General features: G+C 54.0%; 1 protein-coding gene across 1 annotated transcript in view; it reads right to left on the reverse strand.

The window, feature by feature from the left end:
- The window catches only part of KIAA0930 (KIAA0930 ortholog), a 42,190-nt gene that overhangs the window by 15,107 nt on the left and 4,157 nt on the right, over positions 1-22,926 (reverse strand). The window lies entirely within an intron of this gene.

A 22,926-nucleotide genomic window follows, 5' to 3' on the forward strand; every position in this document is an offset into this window, starting at 1 on the left:
TTGTCTTCTGGAACCCGTGGAGGCGGGACCCTCGGGGCCTCACAAGTGGTCAGACCCCCTGGCCTGCAGCCCACACCCACTCCTCCAGGGCGTTGCGGGGATGGGGGGTGAGGGGGGGCTCAGCCCTCAGGCCCTGGAGTTCTGAACACCCCGGCCCTGTTTACATCAGCTCTCCGACACAGGCTCCCGCCCTCTGCGCCCAGGGGGTCCGCAGCCCACCCAGGCCCACACCCTAGCTGGCTCCCACGGAAGGAAAACAGAAGGGGGTCTCATCAGTCAGGGGCCCAGGCCGGTGAGCCTTATCAAGACAAAGGTCACCCATCAGCTTCAGGGGCAAAGGCCAGGACCCCCAGACTGACCCCTGTGACAACAGGCAGTGCCCAACTCACACCCCTAAAGCCCTCTGCAGAAAATCAAGGGTGGCGGGGGTGGTGGGTGCATTCTTCCTAACAAAGCAAGAACTCTCCCGGGACAGTTTATCTCAGCTCCTTCTGAGCCCCCAGCCCAGCAGAAGGCCTTCTAGACTCAACGCTCCAAGACTGCCCACACCCACTGCTTCCTGGTCCCTCAGAGGGGCTACGGCAGCCGCTGTGGTCTCCACACCCAGTGGGTCAGGGCTCTGAACCCCACCACCTGCCACAGTGAGTCAAGTTCACCATCCACATCACTCAGGCTCAAGAGCATACGCCCTCTGGCGATCTCTTTATTCTGCAAGCAGAAGGAGCCTGGTGGTACCCACGGCACCAGGTAGGCGGCCACGGTTCTTCCTGCATTTGCCATATTGAGCCCCTACCAGAGCCGTGCGGGCCGTCTCACTGAACTTTGCCCACAGCCTGTTACAGTTGCTGCCTGATTTCACAAGAGAAGAGACTGACTTTCAGGAGTCAGAAAAAGAGGCCCAAGATCCCAGAGCTAGAAACTGCTGAGTCCTCAGACCTGTCAGACCAGACACACGCACACACTCAGGCTCTGGAAAATGCAATGTGATGGACCCAGATAATGAACGCAAAGCGCTCGGCAGGCAGCTGGCAGCCCCAGGTTCTGACAAGGGAAGGTCCTTGAGTTTGGGGGTGGGGCGGGGGGGGGTCCTGCGTGCAGGACTGGCGTGCTGGAGACGGCACAAAATACATGCCAACGTGCCCTCCAGGGTTCCACGTGCCGCCAGGCCTGTCCCAGCAGGTCCGCACAAGGGGTCCCATTTCCCTGCTGTAAATGCTGAGCGATCGCTTTCTTCACAGCCCATCCGGCCCAGTTAGTGAGGGAGCCGCAGCACACTGCCTGCCCGTGTTCCCCCCGACACAGGGGCTCGTGGGGTTCAGCTGGAAGGTCACCCTGTGCCGGTGCCCCCATCCTCGACGGGCCGCTCCCGAACCACCAGCCCACCACCTGGATGCTTCTCCCAGAAACTGCCGGCAGCCCCTCAGCCGTCAGAGAGCATGGCGGGCACCACACCCAGGTCCTTCCCCTCCCGGGGTGGCGGGGGCCAGCTCCCCTGGACTGCATCCACGGCCCCATCCACTCTCACCCCCGAGTCCGCCCCCCACACCACAGCTACAGGGTCTGTATTTAAAGTCGGCTCCTGTCCCCCTTCAAACCTTCCCATGGAATTCAGAATGAAAGCCAAAGTTCTAAGAAAATTCCCTGTGACAGCCCCTCCCCTCGCCACTCACCAGCCCTGCTGGCCTCCTGGGGTTGCCCGCCCCTCTACCCTGGAGCCTTTACACAGGGGGTTCCTTCCTGCCACTCCCGCTGCAGCTCAGATGGCTCTCCTGTCTTCAGGGAACCACTTCAGACCCCACATTAAACGTGCTGGAGGTGCTCCTTCCTCCTCACCTTGTTTTGCCGCCATCACTATGGGGTTTCACGACTGTCCCCCGCTGCACAAATGCCTCCCAGGAGTAGGGACCTGCCTGGATGACCATCTGAGTGTAGTGCCCAGAACAGAGCCAGGCACACAACAGGTACTCAATAAATGCTGCGTGAATAAACGGATTGGCCCAACTTAACAGGAGACGAACTCAGGGAGGTGGGTGCCTTGCCCAGGTGCCCACAGCACAGATGTGGCCCAGCCACTGTCCACCAGAGGCCTAGGTGCCCCACGCAGGACACAGGGTGCGAACATGCCCTTTTCTTTCAGTCAAAAGGGCTCTGATCCAAGAAAAACCTTCAAAGAAGCCCCAAGACCACACACAACACAAGGGCCGAAGCGCCTCTGACTCAGATCGCCCAGGGCTCAAAGCGGTGACTCCACAGGCAGGTGGCCCAGCCACCCGCTGAGAAGGCACCTGGGCACCCAGACAGGGCCCTCCCCACCCGTCTTCCTGAGCATCTGCAGCCCCTGCCTGCCCCGCAGGTATGGGTGGGGAGACCCAGTGCTAACCTCTGAAAGGAACAAGGGGCTGGGAGTTCGCTGCAGACATCACACAGATGTTATCACTAGCGTATCACTATTTAGTACCAATGACAAACTCAGGAGGAAGAAAACTACTCTGTCGGGGAGCCCCCTCGTACCCTGCCTCTCACCAGTGAGACGCCAGAACCATTGCCAAGAGTGGCTGTGGGCGCCACACCCAGAGACGCAGCAGGACAGACAGGTGGGACAGTCAGGCAGAGGCCAGACCAGGGACACTCAGGATAAAGCAAGAAGAGAGACTGCGAAAGTCAAGACCCGCCCGCCACCCTGAACACTCAAAATTCCCTTTATGTCCAAGAGAGGCACAGCTGAAATCAAAGGGAACATGAAAACCAGGGCAGCGCAAGTCACAATAAATAACTGTATGTAAAGAATTCACAGCATAACAAGTTACGAAAGAAAATGCGCAAGACCGCAACAGATAAATGAGTGAAATACCCAAACAGGTAACTGCCGAGAAGGAAACAGACCCACTCAGTAAAATGTGGGAAAATATCAATCTCACTAGCGATTAAAAAAATCACACTGAAAGAACAAGCTGTCATTTTTAAGAAGGCAAATTTGCCTTTTATAAAAATAACCAGGGGACTTCCCTGGTGGTCCAGTGGTTAAAAATCCACCTGTGAATGCAGGGGACATGGGGTCAGTCCCCGGTCCGGGAACTAAGACCCCCACCTGCTGTGAGGCAAGCAAGCCCACGTGCCACAGCTGCTGAGGCTCGGGGCCACAGCTGCTGAGGCTCGGGGCCACAGCCCGTGTCTGCAACAGGAGAAACCTGGGCCCTGCAACTGCGGACTAACCCCCACCCACCGCAGCAGGAAAAGCTCTCACACAGCAACGAAGACCCAGAGCGGCCAAAAAACTAGAAAGAAAAGAAGAAACAATCACTCAGGAAAACTGGCAGATTTTATAAAGCTAAACGTGTTTACCAGCGATTCAGTCACTTCCAGGTTCTTGCCCAAGAGATACAAAGCACGTGTCTGCAGACACTGGTACACAAACGTTCACAGATGCTGTGTTCCTAAATAAACCCAAACTGGGAACCAGGAGGAGACACTTACGGAACGTGGCATAGCCACTGAGTGGCCTGTTACTGGTGATGAGAACAGACTACCGATCGACACAGCACCGAGGATAAATCTCGGAACCATCACGCTGAGTGAAGAAGTCAGACGTAGGAAAACAGCTACATACGGAAAGGCCACATTCACAGGATGCTTCAGAAAAGGCGAAACCAGAGGCACAGACAGCAGACTGGTGGTCGCCCCGAACGTTCTGTGCATCGATGCTGGTGCCTTCACAGCCATCAAAACTCATTCAGTTACTTACTTGACATCGACACAGTTTATTTGACATAAACCATACTCCGGCAAAGTAGATAAAAAGCTATGACGACCAAAGCTGGCGAGAACACTTTGAAGTGGGAGCTCTTGTGAGAGAAGAAAAATTACTGTGTCCTTTGTGGAAGCCAAACAAGCATCTTCCTGCTTATGTGACTCTATCTTATGGCAAAGAAAAAAACGGGAATAAGGAAGTGCCTTATGCACAAAGACATTCCATATGTATTAATGACAGCAAATAATATAGCAGTAGTCATAACATTAGGAGAAAAAGAAAATAATATTCAGTAATCACTCACGTTTAATCTCGGTAGATTGTGCTGTGTGTACTAAATCGAATCGCCATCACACTTTTAAAGGATGCTGTGAAGATGAGCAGACAAGACACTCATGACACGAAAGGCATGTGACACAGCACCTGCCCAAAGAGCAGAGGCTCACACCCTGACCACAGCTGCTACACCACATGGAGCCCTGGATACACACACGGGCGGAGACACATACACCTGACGGAAACAGGCACCCCCGACAGAGACATGTACCCCCGATGGCGACACATACGCCTGATGGAGGCACGCACCCCCGATGGAGACACGCACCCCCAACGGGGACACATACCCCCGACAGACACAGGCACCCCCGATGGAGACACGCACCCCCGACGGAGACACGCACCCCTGATGGAACATGTCTCCCTGACGGAGACACGCACCCTCGACGGAGACAGAACACGAAACGTGTACACTTGATGGAAACACGTACACCTGAATGAATGGCAGGAGCTGCTGAACCTCACAGGACACAGGCTTGATTTTTTTTTTCACCTTTAATACTTTTAATAGTAAGATGATACCACTTTTGCCCATGAATATATGACTTCTGATGAGTGTCATAAAACTAATTAAAGAGAGAGAGGGAGATGGGGGTGGAGAAGGGGCTCCCTGTCTTCAGAGGGAGCAGAAGAGGGAGGGAGAGGAGACAGTCCAAGTCCAAACTAGGAAGGGTCAAGGTCAGGGTGAGGGCTCAGACTGGCGGAGGCGCAGCGCAGCGTTAGGCTTTGCAACCAGACGACCTGAGCTCAGGTCCTGGCTCTCTGCTCCTCCCCATCTGGGTGATGGGTTCACTGAACCCCTGGGGACCCCAGAGAGTCCCTCTGTCAGAGGGGTCTAACCTGCCACTCTCCCGGAACCAGTGGTGAGGTTGGGGGTGGGGAGAGGGGCCATTGTGGAAAGTCCTCTGCACGCTGTAAAGCTCTGTCCATGTGTGTATTTGTGGGGGCCTCCACACTGCTGCCCTGCACATCTGGCTTGCTCAGATGAGGTGATGACTCCCCAGCCAGCAGTGTCCCTGAACCACGCGATGTGCTAATTGGATGAACAGACAGACACAGGGTGGCTGGCCTCGCCGTGTGGCCGGCCTCGCCATGTGGCCAGTGCTGTGGAATCAGTGCCAGCTCTTTCTCTCAGAGGTGAGCCCCTTTCTCGCTGCATCCTGTCCCAAAGCCTGTTCACCAAGACGTGCCCTGGGTCAGAAGCCCCGGGAGCCGCCAGGCCAGCAGAGCTCCCTCAACTCCAGGGCTCTGTCCAGCCCAAGGTCAGCAGGCTTCCAGCCCCAGACGTGGAGCAGCACCATGGACAGCTCCGCACTCACCGCCGCCTCCCCTGTGGGGCCGGGGTCCTCCGGCCTGTTCTAATCCATGGTGACTGTAGTGGTAGCTCTATCAAGTGGCCACAGACGCTGACTTGGCAAATATGGAGTCACTGCTCCTACAGAAATACAAGGTTGGGCTCCTGCAAGCCTCTGGTTGCGTTTTCATCAGATGATCTATACATTATCTTGCGTTATGTGTGTGTATACAGTTGGGTCATTAACACTCAACTCCAGGCCACCAGCACTCTAACTCGTGCCTGGATGAAGCTTATCTAACATGTATATTCTCCATAAGGCCCATCTCAGCATTCTTTTGCTCAGGACTAGACACTTCAGCGTTACACTTGGGGGCCACTCCAAATGGCAAAATCACCACCAAAAAAGCACAACATGCAAATACGTGGCACTAAATAGACCCCGAGGATGAGACGATTGGATGGCGTCACCAACTCAATGGACATGAGTGTGAGCAAACTCCGGGAGATAGTGAAGGACAGGAAGGCCTGCTGTGCTGCAGTCCATGGGGGCACAAAGAATCAGCCATGACTGAGTGACTGAACAACAACCAAGGAGACCACAGAAAGGATGAACTGAGACAAGGAGGCAGGCGTGTCCTTGTTGAACCTCAGCTGTGACCATGCACCCCGGGTGACTCAAAGTTTCCCACCACTTTGCACACATCTGCAATTAACCACAAAAGCACCCAAGGTACTGACTGTGTTGGTGATGGATAAATTTCAGTGAGTAGCTAAATCCGTAAATACAGAATCCGTGAATAAGGAGCAAGGGCCATATCACAAAGTGGGATCTGCCAGCTCCAAATGGGACTATGGGATCCAGCCTCCCCCGCTGCCTGCAGTGAGTGACCTGCTTTCATAAGTCACAGTCTTTGAACTTCAGGTCTGGAGAGTCCTTCATAGACTAGTGGCTCTGGGGAAGCGTGGAGGAGGGCACGCCGCTGTGCAAGGACTGAACCTGAGCCACCCGTGCCCAGCTCCATGCTCTCCCGCCACCCCGCCACAGATTGTCCACTTCATTCTGCAAGACATTGAATTGGGTACATAACCATGCCAACAGCTCAACAGTACTGACAATGATGATGGCTCATGTTTGCCCTGTACTCTACAGCTTATGGGGCTTCCCAGCTGGTGCTAGTGGTAAAGAACCCACCTGCCAATGCAGGAGACCTAACAGATGTGGGTTCGATCCTTGGGTCAGGAAGATCCCCTAGAGGAGGGAATGGCAAACCACTCCAGTACTCTTGCCTGGAGAATCCCATGGACAGAGGAGCATGGTGGGCTGTAGCCCATGGGGTTGCAAGGAGCTGGGCACGACTGAAGCGACTTAGCATGCACTACAGTTTATAAAGTCCATTCCCCTGTGACCTCTCCAGATCGCCATGGCAACTTGATAAGGTGGGATCAGTTCAGTTCAGTCACTCAGTTGTGTCTGACTCTTTGTGACCCCATGGACCACAGCACGCCAGGCCTCCCTGTCCATCACCAACTCCTGGAGTTCACTCAAACTCGTGTCCATTGAGTCGGTGATACCATCTCATCCTCTGTCATCCCCTTCTCCTCCTGCCTTCAATCTTTCCCAGCACAGGGTCTTTTCAAATGAGTCAGCTCTTCGCATCAGGTGGCCAAAGTATTGGAGTTTCAACTTCAGCATCCGTCCTTCCAATGAACACCCAGGATTGATCTTCTTTAGCATGGACTGGTTGGATCTCCTTGCAGACCAAGGGACTCTTGAGAGTCTTCTCCAACACCACAGTTCACAAGCATCAATTCTTCAGCACTCAGCTTTCTTTATAGTCATGACCACTGGAAAAACCATAGCCTTGACTAGATGGATCTTTGTTGACAGTGTAATGTCTCTGCTTTTTAATATACTGTCTAGATCAGTCATAACTTTCCTTCCAAGGAGTAAGCGTCTTTTAATTTCATGGCTGCAGTCACCATCTGCAGTGATTTTGGAGCTCCCCAAAATAAAGTCTGTCACTGATTCCACTGTTTCCCCATCTATTTCCCATGAAGTGATGGGGCCAGATGCCATGATGAATGTTGAGCTTTAAGCCAACTTTTTCACTCTGCTCTTTCACTTTCATCAAGAGGCTCTTTAATTCTTCACTTTCTGCCATCAGGGCCGTGTCATCTGCATAGCTGAGATTATTGATATTTCTCCCGGCAATCTTGATTCCAGCTTGTGCTTCATCCAGCCCAGCATTTCTCATGATGTACTCTGCATAGAAGTTAAATAAGCAGGGTGACAATATACAGCCTAGATGTACTCCTTTTCCTATTTGGAACTAGTCCGTTGTTCCATGTCCAGTTCTAACTGTTGCTTCTAACTGATAAGGTGGGATAACCTGAGCTTAAAAAATCCTCAGGCTTCAGTTTAAAGATAAGGCCACAGAAGCTTGGGAATCCAGTAGCTCAAGAGCTTCTGAGGCTCAAACCCAGCCCCTCCTACTCTTTCCAAGACCCCGGGCCTGGGGTCTTCCAGCCACTGTATAATGAGGACACTGAAGGGTCGCTGGTGAGCAACCAAGAAATCAACTCAGGCTTCCAAACCTTCCCACTGCACATCTGAGAGCCCAGTAGAGCTATCCTACAGCCTCCCTCGAGATTAGAGCTAACCCCAGGTGCTCAGAATGCTAACAGGCGCCTCCTCAACACTCAGTGGATGAACATGCTGTTGCTCCTGTTGATAACTTGGAATTATCTCTCACTAACCAGAGCTCCGGAACAGTCATGAACTGGATTTCAGGAGGCATTCCTTGAAAACCACCCCAGTCCTTCTCCAGACCAGTAAACCACACAGGTGAAACAAGCTATGGTAACTCAGTACTTAAAACAGTTTACAGCCGTTAAAAATGATGGTCATGGTGGTCCAGTGGTTAGGACTCTTCGCTTCCACTGCAGGGAAGCGCAGGTTCAATCCCTGGTCGGGGAACTAAGATCCTGCAAGCGGCATGGCAAGGCCAAAAAAGAAAGAAACCATGGGCATGTATTACAATACAGAAAACTGCCCCAGAGCTACTCCCTAAGCAAGCGCGCTGCAGCCAAGAGACGTTTTTGAGAGGATGTTACCAGATCTTCTACTTCTGTCTTGGGTTTTCCTTTGGAAAAGTTGTATGGATTCACTACATATTTTAATGTATTGTCTATAGATTATAAAATAAAGTCAAGCATGTATCTGCTGATACTTTTTAAGTTGACCTGTCTTTATACTTACAAATGTCTCTTAATAGTAGGCTTCCTTGGTGGCTCAGATGGTAAAGACTCTCCTGCAATGCAGGATCCCTGGGTCGGGAAGATCCCCTGGAGAAGGAAATGGCAACCCACTCCAGTAATCTTCCCTGGAGAATTCCATGGACAGAGGAACCTGGCAGGCTACAGTCCATGGGGTTGCAAAGAGTCAGGCATGACTGGGCAACTATCAGTCACTCACTACCAGATCTTCAAGAAACAGATAGCTCAAATGCTATGCACAAGTTTTTAAGAGCCTGAGAAACTTGCAAATTCTTTTTAACAAGAAGGTACAGCCTTGACCCCCCAAAACAACACAGAGAAAATTATGGGCTAACTGCACTCATCACAAACATAAAAATCTTAAATGATATATTTAATAGAATCCAGCCATCTGTTAAAAGTATGCCAAGTAGAATTTAACTCAGAAATATAAGAATGGTCCCATATTAGGAAATCTAGTTATATATTCATGATAAAGTTATAGTTCAAATGAGAAGTAACACATGATCGTATTCACAGATACTGGGAGAACATTCAGTAAGATTAAATACTCATTCTTGATTTTTAAAAAATTCCCTATAAAATAGAAATAAGCAAATACTTCCTTAAACACGATATGTATCTCAACTAGAAAAAACTAGAAATGGGGACTTCGCTGGTGGTCCAGTGGCTAAGACTCCGAACTCCCAATGCAGGAGGCCCAGGTTCAATCCTTGGTCAGGGGAGTGCTAACAGACCCCACATGCTGCAACTAAGACCCCACACAGCCAAAGAAATAAATATTTAAAAAAGAGACGAAGTGAGTATCATCACAACCCACTATTACAGGCAGACCTTGGAGATGTTGGGAGTTTGGTTCCAGACCAGGGCAATAAAAGCAAATATCACAATAAAGTGAATCACATGTACTGGTTTCCCAGTGAATTAAAAGTTCAGTTCAGTCACTCAGTCGTGTCCGACTCTTTGACCCCATGAACTGCAGCACGCCAGGCCTCCCTGTCCATCATCAACTCCCGGAGTCTACCCAAACTCTTGTCCATTGAGTCGGTGATGCCATCCAGTCATCTCATCCTCTGTCGTCCCCTTCTCCTCCTGCCCTCAATCCCTCCCAACATCAGGGTCTTTTCCAATGAGTCAACTCTTTGCATGAGGTGGCCAAAGTACTGGAGTTTCAGCTTCAGCATCATTCCTTCCAAAGAAATCCCAGGGCTGATCTCCTTCAGAATGGACTGGTTGGATCTCCTTGTAGTCCAAGGGACTCTAAAGAGTCTTCTCCAACACCACAGTTCAAAAGCATCAATTCTTCGGTGCTCAGCTTTCTTCACAACCCAACTCTCACATCCATACATGACCACTGGAAAAACCATAGCCTTGACTAGACCTGCATATAGGTTTCTCAAGAGGCAGGTCAGGTGGTCTGGTATTCCCATCTCTTTCAGAATTTTCCACAGTTTACTGTGATCCACACAATCAAAGGCTTTGGCATAGTCAATAAAGCAGAAATAGATGTTTTTCTGGAACTCTCTTGCTTTTTCGATGATCCAGCAGATTTGGCAATTTGGTCTCTGGTTCCTCTGCCTTTTCTAAAACCAGCTGGAACATCTGGAAGTTCACGGTCCACGTATTTCTGAAGCCTGGCTTGCTGAATTAAAAGTTACGAGTATACAATTCTGTAGTCTAGCAAGTGTACAACTGAGCGACTTCACTTTCCCTTTTCACTTTCATGCACTGGAGAAGGAAATGGCAACCCACTCCAGTGTTCTTGCCTGGAGAATCCCAGGGACGGGGGAGCCTGGTGGGAGGCCATCTATGGGGTCGCACTGAGTCGGACACGACTGAAGCGACTTAGCAGTAGCAGCAGCAAGTGCACAATAGCATTATGTCTGAGAAATCGAAAACATACCTCCATTTAAAAATCCTTTATTTCTGAAAAATTCTAACCATCATCTGAGTCTGCAGGAAGTCACAATCTTTTTGCAGTGTTGACATCGAAGCTCACTGATCACAGAGCACCACAACAAACATAATCATAGTAGAATATTCAGATCACGGAGGCAGCAATTCTACCTAATTTAACATGACCCAAGAGAAAATGCCAAGAATGTTTCAAAATAAAAACAGCCAGGAAAATGCAGAAAGAGTGACGAGGGGCATGAACCCTCTCAGATATGGAAACACACTCGGAAAGCTAAACCCTTATATCACCATCAACCCAAATCGTACAGTGCCTGTCCTGCCACGTGGAGGAGGAGGACTTGCGAGAGGAGACAGCCAGAGACAAGAGGTCACGGACAGAGAGAGGAGATCCACTCAAGTTCTTAGTGTTGGGCTTCCCCAGTCTTCCGGAGGCTTAGATTTCAATCTTCTAGATTGTTAGCCAATACATTTCTCTTTTTACTTTTTTAAATTGAAGTATAGTGTTGTTGGGGTTTTTTTAATATTTGGCTGTGTGCATGCATGCTAAGTCACTTGAGTCATGTCCAACTCCTTGCAACCCTATGGACTGTAGCCCGCTTGGCTTCTTGTCAGCGGGATTCTCTAGGCAACAATACTGGAGTGGGCTGCCATGCCCTCCTCCAGGGGATCTTCGGGACCCAGGGATCAAACCTGCATCTCTGTACCCCCTGCGCCGGCAGGCAGGTTCTTTACCACTAGCGCCAGCCCTTATTGGCCGCGTGGGATCTCAGTTGCAGCGTGTGAACCTTTAGTTGCGACCCCTGGGATCTAGTTCTCTGACCAGGGACGAAGCCCAGGGCCCCCTGCATCGGAAGGGTCTTAGTCACTGGACCCCCAGGAAAGTCTTAGTCACTGGACCCCCAGGAAAGTCCCCACTGAAGACAGCTGATTTACAATGTAGAGTTTCAGGTCCACAGCAAAGTGATTCAGTTATATAAATTCATATAATTCAGATACCTATATATATTCTTTTTCAGATTTATTTTCCCTTTCTAAGCTGCCATGGATAAGTTTCTTCACTTCTAACCAAAAGACTCCCCCCCCCCAAAAAAAATACTCAAGAATTACCCAAGTTAAAGAAAAACCACAAACCCTCTCTTAACCCCACGACACCTCTAGCTATTGTCTCACCAGATGTTGATTCCAACGGAAACTTTTCAGTCCTCTCTTACTTGGACAGACAAGTGAACTGACAAATTTGTTCAATTCTACCATTGTTTGGTGGGTTTGTCTTTTGTTTTCCTGCAGAACTCTCTGACTTCATCTCTGCATCATTTCATTGATTCTATCTTTAAATGTATCTGGAATCCAACTGCTTCCCACAAACCACTCTTCCAGCCGGGGCCAAGCACCACCATTTCCTGCCGGTGTGAACTGTCCCAGCTTCCTAAACGGCCCCCAGACTTGAAACAGTTCTTGTCACTTTCCTGCTCCAAATCCTCCATGAGGCTTCCTTCCTCGCCTCCCCGGTTCTTACCTGCAGCAGGCAGGATCTTTGAGGCATGTCAGTTCAGTTCAGTTCAGTCGCTCAGTCATGTCTGACTCTTTGTGACCCCATGGGCTGCAGCACGCCAGGCCTCCCTGTCCATCACCAACTCCCGGAGTCCACCCAAACTCATGTCCATTGAGTCGGTGATACCATCCAGCCATCTCATCCTCTGTCGTCCCCTTCTCCTCCCGCCTTCAATCCTTCCCAGCATCAGGGTCTTTTCAAATGACCTTTTAACTGAAGCAGGCAAACTCAGTTGTGGCATGTGGGATCTAGTTCCCTGACCAGGGAGGGCACTGGGAGCACGGACTCTTAGCCACTGGACCACCAGGGAAGTCGCTCCCTTAGCTCTTTACTCAAACGCCCACCTTCTCGGGGGGGCCTTCCCAAAGCACCTGTACCACTGCTACCACTGGATAGCACTGCATCTATTTTATCTGTTTTCTTTGCCTTCAGTCTTTCCCAAGTACAGCAGCCAGAAACCTTTTTCTATTAAGGTCCAGACAGAAAATACTCTGCAGACCATATGGTCCTGTCTCAACTACAAGATCACCCACAGCACTACATAAAGAAATGGGCATGGCGATGTGCCAAGAAGTTCATTTACAACAACGGGCAGCAGGCTGGAGCTGGCCTGGGGCCCTCAAGTGCCAGCACCTGCCTCACTAGAACCCATCTGTCCTAACAGAGCACCTTCCCTCCTTGTTTTGTTCACTGCTGTACACAGCTCCTAGAACAGTATTTGACTTGTAGGAAACAATAAATATTGGCTAATTAAGTGAGGGAGATGAACTGAGTGATTAAGGAAAGCGAGGTGGTGCTGGTACACAATTAGACTGATCAATAGAACAGAAGAGAAAGCACAAAACCAGAATGAAAACACACGGTAACTTAGTTCACATAAAGATTTGTCCTTTATGTCAGTAGGATAAAGCTGGTTCTTCAACAGATGGTCTTGGACAGACTGGCCAGCAGAGAAAAGAGAATGAGGCGGGGCCCCTGCTCAGACCAAAATCAATTTTGGAAAGAGAAACACTTCTGATGCTAAAAGTAAAATCATAAGAAAATGAAATAAACCATGCATGAGTTTTTTTGATTCTTTCGGAAAGAGGAGGCTGTCAAAGAAAAGAATGATAGTAAAAAGAAAAGAATGATAGTAAAAAAAAAAAAGGATGATAGATAAATCAAAGTACATAAAAAATTTCTATAGAAAACAAAAAGCCCTACACACCATAAATAAAGGCAAAAACAAACACCACGCTGGAAAAATTACCGGAGCTCTTAAATGAGGGTTAATTTTCTTAACAAGTAAGTTTCATACGAGAGCAGAATAAAATGCAGCAGAATGGAAAGGCAAAGGGAGATATAAATGGCTTTTTAAAAATACATTTATTTATATGGCTGAGCCGGGTCTCAGCTGCAGTGCGCGGGATCTTCAGTCCTCATAGGGCGTGGGGTCTCTGGTCCTCGCTGTGGCACGTGGGATCTTTAGTTGCGGCACAGGGGACCTAGCTCCCTGACCAGGGGTCGACAGGGCACTGACAGAGGGAATACCTCAGGCACCAGCGAGCGAGGGGCCCCTCGGTCACTGACAGCTTCACAGTCAGAAGACTGACGGGGCCCAAAGTCAGAGGTGGCTCCGCCTCGAGGTGGCGTCTGTGCAAGTGAGGCTGAGCCTCGGTGCTCACTGAAACGGGGCCACTTGACGGGATTTCTCATATACACTGGTGCAGCCTCCTGGGTTTCAACCCAAATGACTGAAAACCTTGACAACTGTAGGGAATGTGTAACGGCAGTGGCAGGAAGGAGGCGGGGCACACTTTCCCGGGACCCCTTTTCTGTGACATCAACACCTGTTGCTTCTACTCTGCTTTCTGTTTGTGCCTGATTGTCCTATTTCTTTAAGAAAAGAAACTTACTCGTTAACTAAATTAGGGGCCACCCTCTCTCTCAAGGGACAAGAAAGCTACCCTCATCACCAAATGTTATTAACAGAAAAAAAGAAAAAAAAAAGGTGCAGATTAAACCCATAACTGAAATAAAAGACTCAACAGACCCTGAAATATAAAACACTGAGATTCTGGGCCTAACTCAAAACAAATTGAGGCCTTAAGTGACCCCCTTCCGGATTTGGAAACTGTCGGGGTTAAAAAATGGTTTGGATCTTCAAAATCGTGATTGTAATCTCTTTGAATGACTTTTCTGATGTTTACTGCTGTATTTCTTTTCATACACATCTTTTTGGAGACTCGTTCTCCAACGCTTAACTTCTGAGAGAGAGAAAAGGGTGATGTTAACCAGAATGACAATGACTGGCAGTTCTCCCAGCAGAGACGGGCAATAAGCCGGCTGTTTGCTCCTTCCCCAGGCAGGCCTCTGCCCATCTCAGCTGGAAGGAGCTAATGACTGAAGGACCATCACCCTCACCCCCTTTTATGCATAAAAGGATAAACACCTGGAGGGGGGAATCACAGGGACAGATAGGTGATTAAATAGTCGGTCCCACCACGGGACTGTGAGTAGAAAAATACGGGAGACCTCTGGAACTTAATCATTGCTCGAGAAAGCACGCTCGCTTAACCACGCAACCAAGCAGGCTTGCCTAGCAACCAAACCACACGGCAGAAGCACGAGACGTGACCCAGAGCAATAAAACAGAGGCGGCCTGAGACCTCTATCCTGTCCAGCGAGCCTGGTGAGCTAGCGATCACAAGGACATGCTCTCTGCACCCGCGAAAAACCATCTGTGGAAGGAAACTCCCCTGCCCAGCCTGGAGGAGGAGCTGGTAATGGAAGCATGACGTCTACGCAAGAAAGACAAAGAAGGTCTTCTCCCCCTCCCCACTTTTCCTTTGACTATAAAACTGTGGGGCTTCCCTAGTGGTTCAGATGGTAAAGAATGCACCTGCAATGCGGGAGACCTGGGTTCCATCCCTGGGTCAGGAAGATCCCCTGGAGAAGGGTACGGCAACCCACTCCAGTACTCCTGCCTGGAGAACTCCATGGACGGAGGAGCCTGGCGGGCTGCAGTCCACGGGGTCACAGAGAGTGACACACGACTGAAAAGACTAACACTTTCACAGGAAACTGCAGCCCACTGAGTTCTTGGGGTGTGGCTTTCTCACCCGCCCGCTAGCAAGCCTCACAAGTGTCCTAGTCTAGCAAACCAGTTCTCATCAGCCACTCCGCTCTCGCTGAATTCTCCTCTGCACTGAGACACAAAAGACCACGGTCCGGGAGTTCTTGGAGCTCCCGTGAAGGGACACCTATCGGTCTCAGGACAGCTGCGTCGGGAGGGTGGGGAGGGCAGGCACCACAGCGCTGCACCCGGCCAGGACGTCAGGGAGCGCACCCCGAAGGGGGGAGGTTCAGGGGGCTGGGGACCAGCACTCAAGGCCTCCTGGAGAGGGGGTGGGACAGGGGAAGGGGCCACGGCTGGGGGGCCGGGACCGCACGTGGCCTCTGGCAGGGTGGGGCTTTGTGCGGACCCTCAGAGGACTGGGGCCCTGAAGGGGCTGAGATGGAGCCTCTCTGCTGTGGAGACGAGGAAGGGGTGGAGGCGTGACCCGCGCCTGTGGATGCTGGGTGTCCAGCCTGCCCAAGGGCCCCGCGGGAGGCCTCCTGAGAGCTGCCTGGCTTGGGGGTGCCCAGCTCAGCCCGGCCCCTCCCGAAGGCCGGGGGGTCAGCTGGCCTCTTTGGGGAGAGGCTGGGCAGCACTCGGCCACTTCCACCCCCGGGCAGCCAGGGCAGCATGAATAGGCTTCTGTGGCCCCTCAATAGGCCTTTCATCAACTCGTGGCTCTCCGTGCTCCCGCCCCCGGGGCACAGAGGACAAAGAAGCTGCCCGGGGAGGCCCAGGGCTGCCCCAATGAGGCATTTGGATGGAGAGCTGGTCAGACGGGCCCCACGTGAGCCACCCCATGGGCCAGGCCGGTCCTCTGCTGCAGCCCCAGGGAAGCTCGGGGTTTCAGTGATGCTCAGGGGCCTGACCAGGAGAGCCATCACCTGCCTGGCTCCTTTCTTCTTCAGGGAAAGTCCAGCCTTCCTCCCCAGAGGAGCCAGGCCCTCCAGAGAACCCGTTCCAGAGGGCAGTGTGGTCCCCCACGCTCCAGCCACCCCCCACACCTTCTTCCCTGACTGAACACCCTACGCATCCTCAGCCACCCCTCCCCTCACCGTGGAGTCTCTTCCGGGGCTCAGCCCAATCTGGCTTATGCAGGTCAGCTCGCCATCACCTCCGGGGGGCCCGTCCCCACCATCCGCATCCCCCACCAAGCACCTCCCCGACCCAACGAGCCACTTGACCGCACGTGATCTTCTAAAGATCAAAAAATGTGTTCACTGTTACAAGTATTTATTAAAAAGTGCAATTCAAGGGTTAGCTGGGTAAGCGCATCATTGCAAATCACATACAAAAGAAAGGGATAACAAATGCCCCCGCACCAACGAAAAAACAAGATGCCAACAAAACAAGGGGGAAAACTTAGCGTGCTGAGGAATGGACCCCAGAAGACGAGGAGTGGAAGTCAGAGCCAGATTTCTACCCACATGTTGTGCAAAAGGAGACGGTGAGGAAAGACGGGCAGCCACCACCAAGTACTGGCTCTGGGTTCAGCTGCAGCTTCAGTATTAGGTTTTCACCAGGGGGGTGATGGGAGGTTTGCCCCAGGGAGGTGATGGGAGGTTTGCCCCAGGGAGGTGATGGGAGTATCCTATATACATGTACACTGGAGGCTTGTGAAGTCATCAGAAGCTTGAAGCGTGTGCATCTTGACGGGTTCAGCTGCTAACACTCAATTAAAGCACCTGTTAGTGTCTTCACTCCGCTGAGGAGGAGGTGGAGGCTGCAGGTGTGACTCACCTGTCTGAGGTCACCCTGCTGGCAGGGGGCAGGCCCAACCGCAGCCCAGCGCTCAGCCCTGGGTGGGGCCTCGTCACACTAACCACCTGTGTGTGTCCCCCCACCGTGAGCAGGCAGCTCGCTGGCAGAGTGGCGGAGCACCCAGCACAGGGCAGGGCCCAAACAGGGAGTCAGCCACGCTGAACCAACGACCGTGTGACTGTGACACACTCAGGTTTCCGGTTCACTCGGAGAACACGTCGGCTTTAAACCCAGCCCAAAGCCACAGTCCCTTCTCACAATGTGTGCAGTGTTGCGAAATCCTTCAAGGGCTCCTACACCCTTGGGTTCCCCCGCAGGGAGGCCTTGATCCCCACTGGCCAGCTCCAGGTCGGGTTCAGCCCCCACCCTGACCTGCCCCATGCTGGGCATCACCTGAGGCCTGGGTGCAGTGAGGAAGAAACCCGGACCCGACCTCAAGGTCACTTTCATGGGTGGGACTCGAGCTCCCACGGCCCCCACAGTTCCCAAAAGCGATCCTTTGGATTCTCCGAAGCAGCACTGCGTGCAAACCCCACAGTCCTGCGGCCACCGTCACGGGACTGTGGCCAGCCCGCTCCCTAGTAACCGCTCCCAGATGGCTTCGAGCCTGCCTGCCCGCTCATCAGGCCAAAACAGTAGCTCCCCGTTCAAACCCCACATCGCCAGCACCAACGTGGCCTTAACCAACTCCCGACTCACTGCTTTGTCCAGCACATCAACCAGCCTCCAGGACGAGGAGGGGCCGTTCTCCTGAGTGACCTTCCATGAACACCCACGCAAGGTGCCCAGCCCAGACAGGGGCCATGGCCTGGCCGCCCCAGTTCCCGCCCACCTGCCCCGGCTGGAGGTCACCTGGTCCCTGCCCTGGTCACTATCCCGCTTCCTCCCACGGAGTCACACAGCACGAGGCACACGGTGGGAGCCCAGAAGCCCAGGCCAGCCCTGCAAGAGGCTCACAGCTGTGCCCGAGCAGGGTGCCACCCAGCAACCCTAGGCCGTGTGGGTGCCCACCCCCGCCCACAAACCAGGCTCGGGGCTGGGGACCCAGGTCAGCTGGGCCAGCCCACCCAGGGAGCCCAGGCAGAAGGACTGCCCTGCTCATGGTCGCACCCCAGCAGCTGCTCCTGCGGGCTTCAGGGTGCAGGCTGAGGTTTACTAAGCGCTTCCAACGTGTGACCCGCTGCGGGAAGCTACGACTCGAGGCCTGCCCGCCTCCCCCGACCAGGCCCTGGGCAGTCAACAGACACGGGCGCTTCAGGTGTCGCCCACTGAGTTCCCCCCAAACACACCGCCCCTCCCCCAGGGGCGGCTCCTCTCATTTCTCCTCCTTCCCAGGGTCTGGGGGGTGGGGGCAGCCTTGTGCAATTCCAGCCCTCAGCCCCGTGGCTTCCTGCCCCGGAATGCCCCTCCCAGGCAGTCCTCCTCTTTCATTTCCCTCCTTCACTCTCGCTTCTTCGAAGAGGTCCCTCCCTGTGAAGAGCAGCAGCCGGGGTTCCTCTTAATACACTAGGCCAGGGTGAGGCCACGGGGAAGAAAAGGCACACATGCCTCTGGGGAAATGGATGTCCGCGTGAGGCAGGCACAGACACAGCCTCGAGCCCAGGAGGCCTGGGTACAGAACCCGCACAGACTACTTGGGACCCTGACCAGGGGCCCTCGTGTCTCTGAGGCCCATCACCTCGGTCCACCAGCAGAGGTGACGTCCCCTTCGCCGCGGCTGCCAGGGGGTGACCAGGGCTGGGCTCGCAGTGACGGAACAGTGGCTGCTCGGGGAGGGAAGCGGCCTCCCCAACTTGGAGAGGGGCTCCTGACACAGACTGGGATGGCCCCTGCTCCCTGCACAACCTCTCCCCTAGGTTGACCCCCTGACTCCTCAGGGTCTGCTGCAGGGAGCGGGGGTGGGATAAGGACTCCCAGGAGCTGACCAGCTCCACTTGGGGGGCAGCTCCCTCCTCCACAGATCAGGGGGGAGCCTGAAACCCAGGCCCCCCCTCCCGGAAGCGGGGCACAGCCTTGGGGACCACCCGAGGCAGCACCAGTTCCCACAAGCTGGGGATCAGAAGGACGGACCTGCAGACCGAGCTGCGGGGCTCGCCGGGTGTGAAGCCTACTGTCCCAAGCATGACGCGGCAGCTCTGGGTGGTGGATGGCCCGGTTCTTATGTCCACCTTGGGGTGGGCTGCATGGTTCCTCCTGCGTCTGCTTCTCCCAATTTCATTTCCCTTGTCCTGAACCACAGCAGCACGGTCCTCCCCGAAGCTTGGTGGCTCGGTGTTAGAGGCATGTGCACTGGTGACCAAGTGTCCCAGAACCACGGGCTGTGAACAGTGGGCCAGTCAACCTCCCCTCCCCGTTTTACCCAAGAGGAAACCGAGGGCTGGGCGGGGGAAGGGCCCTGCCTGCAGCAACTCCCACGGGATCCCCCGGACTTGACCCAGGGCCGAAACCTGTCCTGGGGAGCCTCGGTGACCCTCCCTGGGCTCCAGGTCTGCAGGCCGACTTCTGCCTGAGGTGGACGCAGGGCAGAAGCAGTCCCACTCCTCCAGGGGATCGGAGAACAGCAGTAACGTCCCCAAAGTGACACAGCATTCAACCTCTGAACCTTCTCTGCTCTGTCTCTGCCAGGCAGGACCCCCCATACCCTGATGACTGCCCTACACAAGGGCTGCTTCCTAAGAATGACCACTGTCTTCACTCAACAGACACCAAGCCCTCCCCCCGCACCCCCCTCCCCCACCCGACCCCTCCCGCTCACTGCCCCCAGCCCCGGCCCTGGGCCTGCTCTGCCATGAGCTGGCACAGGCGACCCGGAGCCAGCCCAGTGGCCCTGCAGGGGAGGTGAGGGAGAGGAGGCCACACACAGGAGACTGCCTCACAGGCCTGCTGGCGGACATCCCTACAGGTGCCAAGAACAGGGTGGGGAGAGGGGCAGCAGAGCCCCTCCAGAGGTCAGGAAAGGGCAGGAAGTGAGAGGTGAGGCTCCCCATGGAGGAGCGCCACCCCCCGCCAGAAGACTCACACGGCCGGGGGAGCAGCTGTGAGCGGGGCCAGGTCACAAAGGGTCTTGCAAGCTGACTTGGCTGCCTCGAGGAGTCTTGCAGGGCTTGAGCAGCAGAGTATGACAAGGTCGAGTACGACACGGTCGGGGGTGGCAGCTGCGGGGATGCAGTGCAGCCCAAGGGGGACCCGAGGTGGGGGTGAGGGACGGCCCGGGGCAGGTAGAACTCGGCCACGGGAGAGAGGGGTGCCGGGAAGGGCTGACCTCTGCCCAGGCCTGGCCAGGCTGAGGGGCAGGTACCTGCGACGCGTCCCTGGAGGGAAGATGGTGTCCAATGGCCGAGGGCAGTCGGGACTGGGGGCTGAGGACCCAGCGAGGGTCTGGGCTGGTCTGGGAAGGGGCTGGGCGGGATGCGGGGGCAGCACGAACCGTCACCCTCTGCCCACCTGACTCTACCATCTGCCCCGGAAGCGCTCCGCCCCGGCAATTCAGAAAGTCCTCCGTGAGTCTGGTAAACATCTGTCTGCCACCTGCCATATCCACGCATGGTCTCAGTCCGGCCCTGGGGGCACAGACAGCAACCTCTAAGAAACAGCCTCCTGGGCTGGGGGCCCAAAGAAATCCTCCGCTTGCAGAAAGCTCCGCACAGATGAAGAGGCTTGTGGCAAGCTGTTTATAGAAGCAAAAAACTGGATCCAAACTAAGTTTCCCACAAGACAAGACCAATTAAGTAAATTATGGCACATCCACTCAACTACCCTGCAGTCATTTAAATAATGCTTCGAGTCTGAACAACATGGAGAATGTTTTAGGAATTTTAAGTGAGAAAGCATGATGAAGAAACTTCATGTGTAGAATGTCAAGTATCTGTTAAGGGGCTTCAGAAAGCTTGGAAATGGAGACTTTGCAAAGTTAAAAGTGTCAGCCCTGTCCATCACCAGCTCCCAGAGTTTGCTCAAACTCGTGTCCATTGAGTCGGTGATGCCATGTGTGTCTGTGTAACTGGAACTATGAGTGATTTTTTTTCCATTCTCTTAATATTTTCCAGTTCCTATATTGTGCATGTAACATTTTTTAATTGGAAAAACAAATTTTTGTTCGGGGTTTTTGAGGCTGTTTTTGTTGTTTTTTTTAAACAAGTGTCCCACCCGGGGCTTCTCTTCAGGGGCCTGGTGGCTTGGCTGGTATTCGAGGCGGATGTAAATAAGGAGCCACTGCCTCAAGGAGGGGGTGCGCCTTGTGCAAGGCCTCGGGGCAGGGGCACAGCAGGCACTGCAGCCCAGGGCAGGGGAGGGCGGCGGGTGCCAACACGGCTGACCGCCCTCTGGCTCTGCCAAGAATCTCTGCAGCCCAGAGCCTCAGTCTCCCTAGTGAAGGCCCGCGTCCTCAGCATTCTCTGAAAGAACGCAGGGCCCCGACCTTGAGAGAGGACCCACCGGCAGCCCCAGAAATGGTGGAGGCCGGAACCCACAGGCCTTAAAAATAGGCGCAGGAACCGAGAGAGGCCCCCCTGCCATTCCAACGGCCACACTTCCTCCCTGTGCACTGGCCCACGGCCAACTCAGCCAGCCCTGGCGCTGGGGGCGGCCCCAGGGACCCCCGGGAAACCAGCCACAGCCACGGCGAAGCCATCATCTGCGGAGCTCGGGTCCCGCCCCAACTCCACAGACAGAGGTCTGTGCCCGTTATAATGATGACGGCACCGAGGGCCAGCCCGTGCTGGGGCGGCGTGGGGCCCGGTCCTGCCGCGGCTCCTGTGGCCCTACGCCGCCTCGTGAGGCTGCGCCTGCCCTTTCCTTGATGATTCCCTCGACCCTCCAGACCCTGACGTCCCCACTTCACGGATGAGGACACAGGCCCCAAGGGATGGCAGGCACAGGCCCCACAGTCTTCCCCTCCAGCCAGACCTCCCACAGACATCTCCCGCCCGACATGACGCCCCAGCTACACAGCGCCGAGCCAGACAGAGGCCCAGCGGAGCGTGCAAGGACCTTCCCAACGCAGTGGCGGTGGTGCGTGCAGGTGTTCCGCGCAGAGGTGAGGCCCGCGGGAGAGGGCTAACTGACCCCTTAACCCTCTGTAGGCCTCATTCCATCAACTCTCTGCAGGATGGCTCCTGGCGCCTGACTGGCCTTGGCTGGAACCCCGAGAACCCCAGCTCTGCTAGCTCCCAGCTGTGTGACCCTGGGGGAGTCACTTTCCTCTCTGAAGCCTGGTTTCCTCCTCTGGGGTAACAGCAGAAGCTGCCTCCACAGGAGACAGAAGTGAAGGCCCAGTGGGGCTGGCACACGGCAGACGGGCTGAGCCCCCCACCCCCAGGACTAACAGCTTATCTAAGTGCCAGCTGGTCCTCAAGTCAAACACCCACAGAGCAGCCTGAGGGCGGGCCCCGGGAGCACCGAAGTCCCAGCCGGGCACCCGGAGCCCCAAACGCCGCTCCGGCCTCAACTCCCGTGGCCACCCTTCAAGCCTCCCTGCTCCAGCCTGGCAAGTTCTGCCCGCCTCAGGCCCCCCTCTCAAAGGCATGACCCCGCCCCGTCCCATCAGCGGACAGGGGTCCCCTCTTTGTGCCCCTCACCACCTCTCCCACCTCCAGGCCACCTGGCGGCAGGTAGCTACGCAGGCCCACATCGGGTCACCTGAGGACAGATGTGGGCCTTCACCTCTGCTAAGAGCTGGGGTTCAGGCAGATTCTTCCGCCACTTACTAGCCACGGGACTGGGGTACGTTACTTCACCGCCGAACCTGTGTTTCTCCACCAGGACAAAGAGAAGAGTTTAATAATCCTTACCTTAAGAGAATTAGTTTGAGGATAAAAGGACATGGTGAAAGGGAAATACCCCGTTTGGTCCCGCAGCACTCCAGAGAAAGTTCCCTAAGCTACCTAAACAGGGGTGAGAGCCCAGGAACTTCAAAATGCTTCAAATGCTCAGCCCTGGGAACT

This window comes from Bos indicus, chromosome 5 (genome assembly GCF_029378745.1).
Source record: "Bos indicus isolate NIAB-ARS_2022 breed Sahiwal x Tharparkar chromosome 5, NIAB-ARS_B.indTharparkar_mat_pri_1.0, whole genome shotgun sequence".
Classification (NCBI taxonomy): domain Eukaryota; kingdom Metazoa; phylum Chordata; class Mammalia; order Artiodactyla; family Bovidae; genus Bos; species Bos indicus.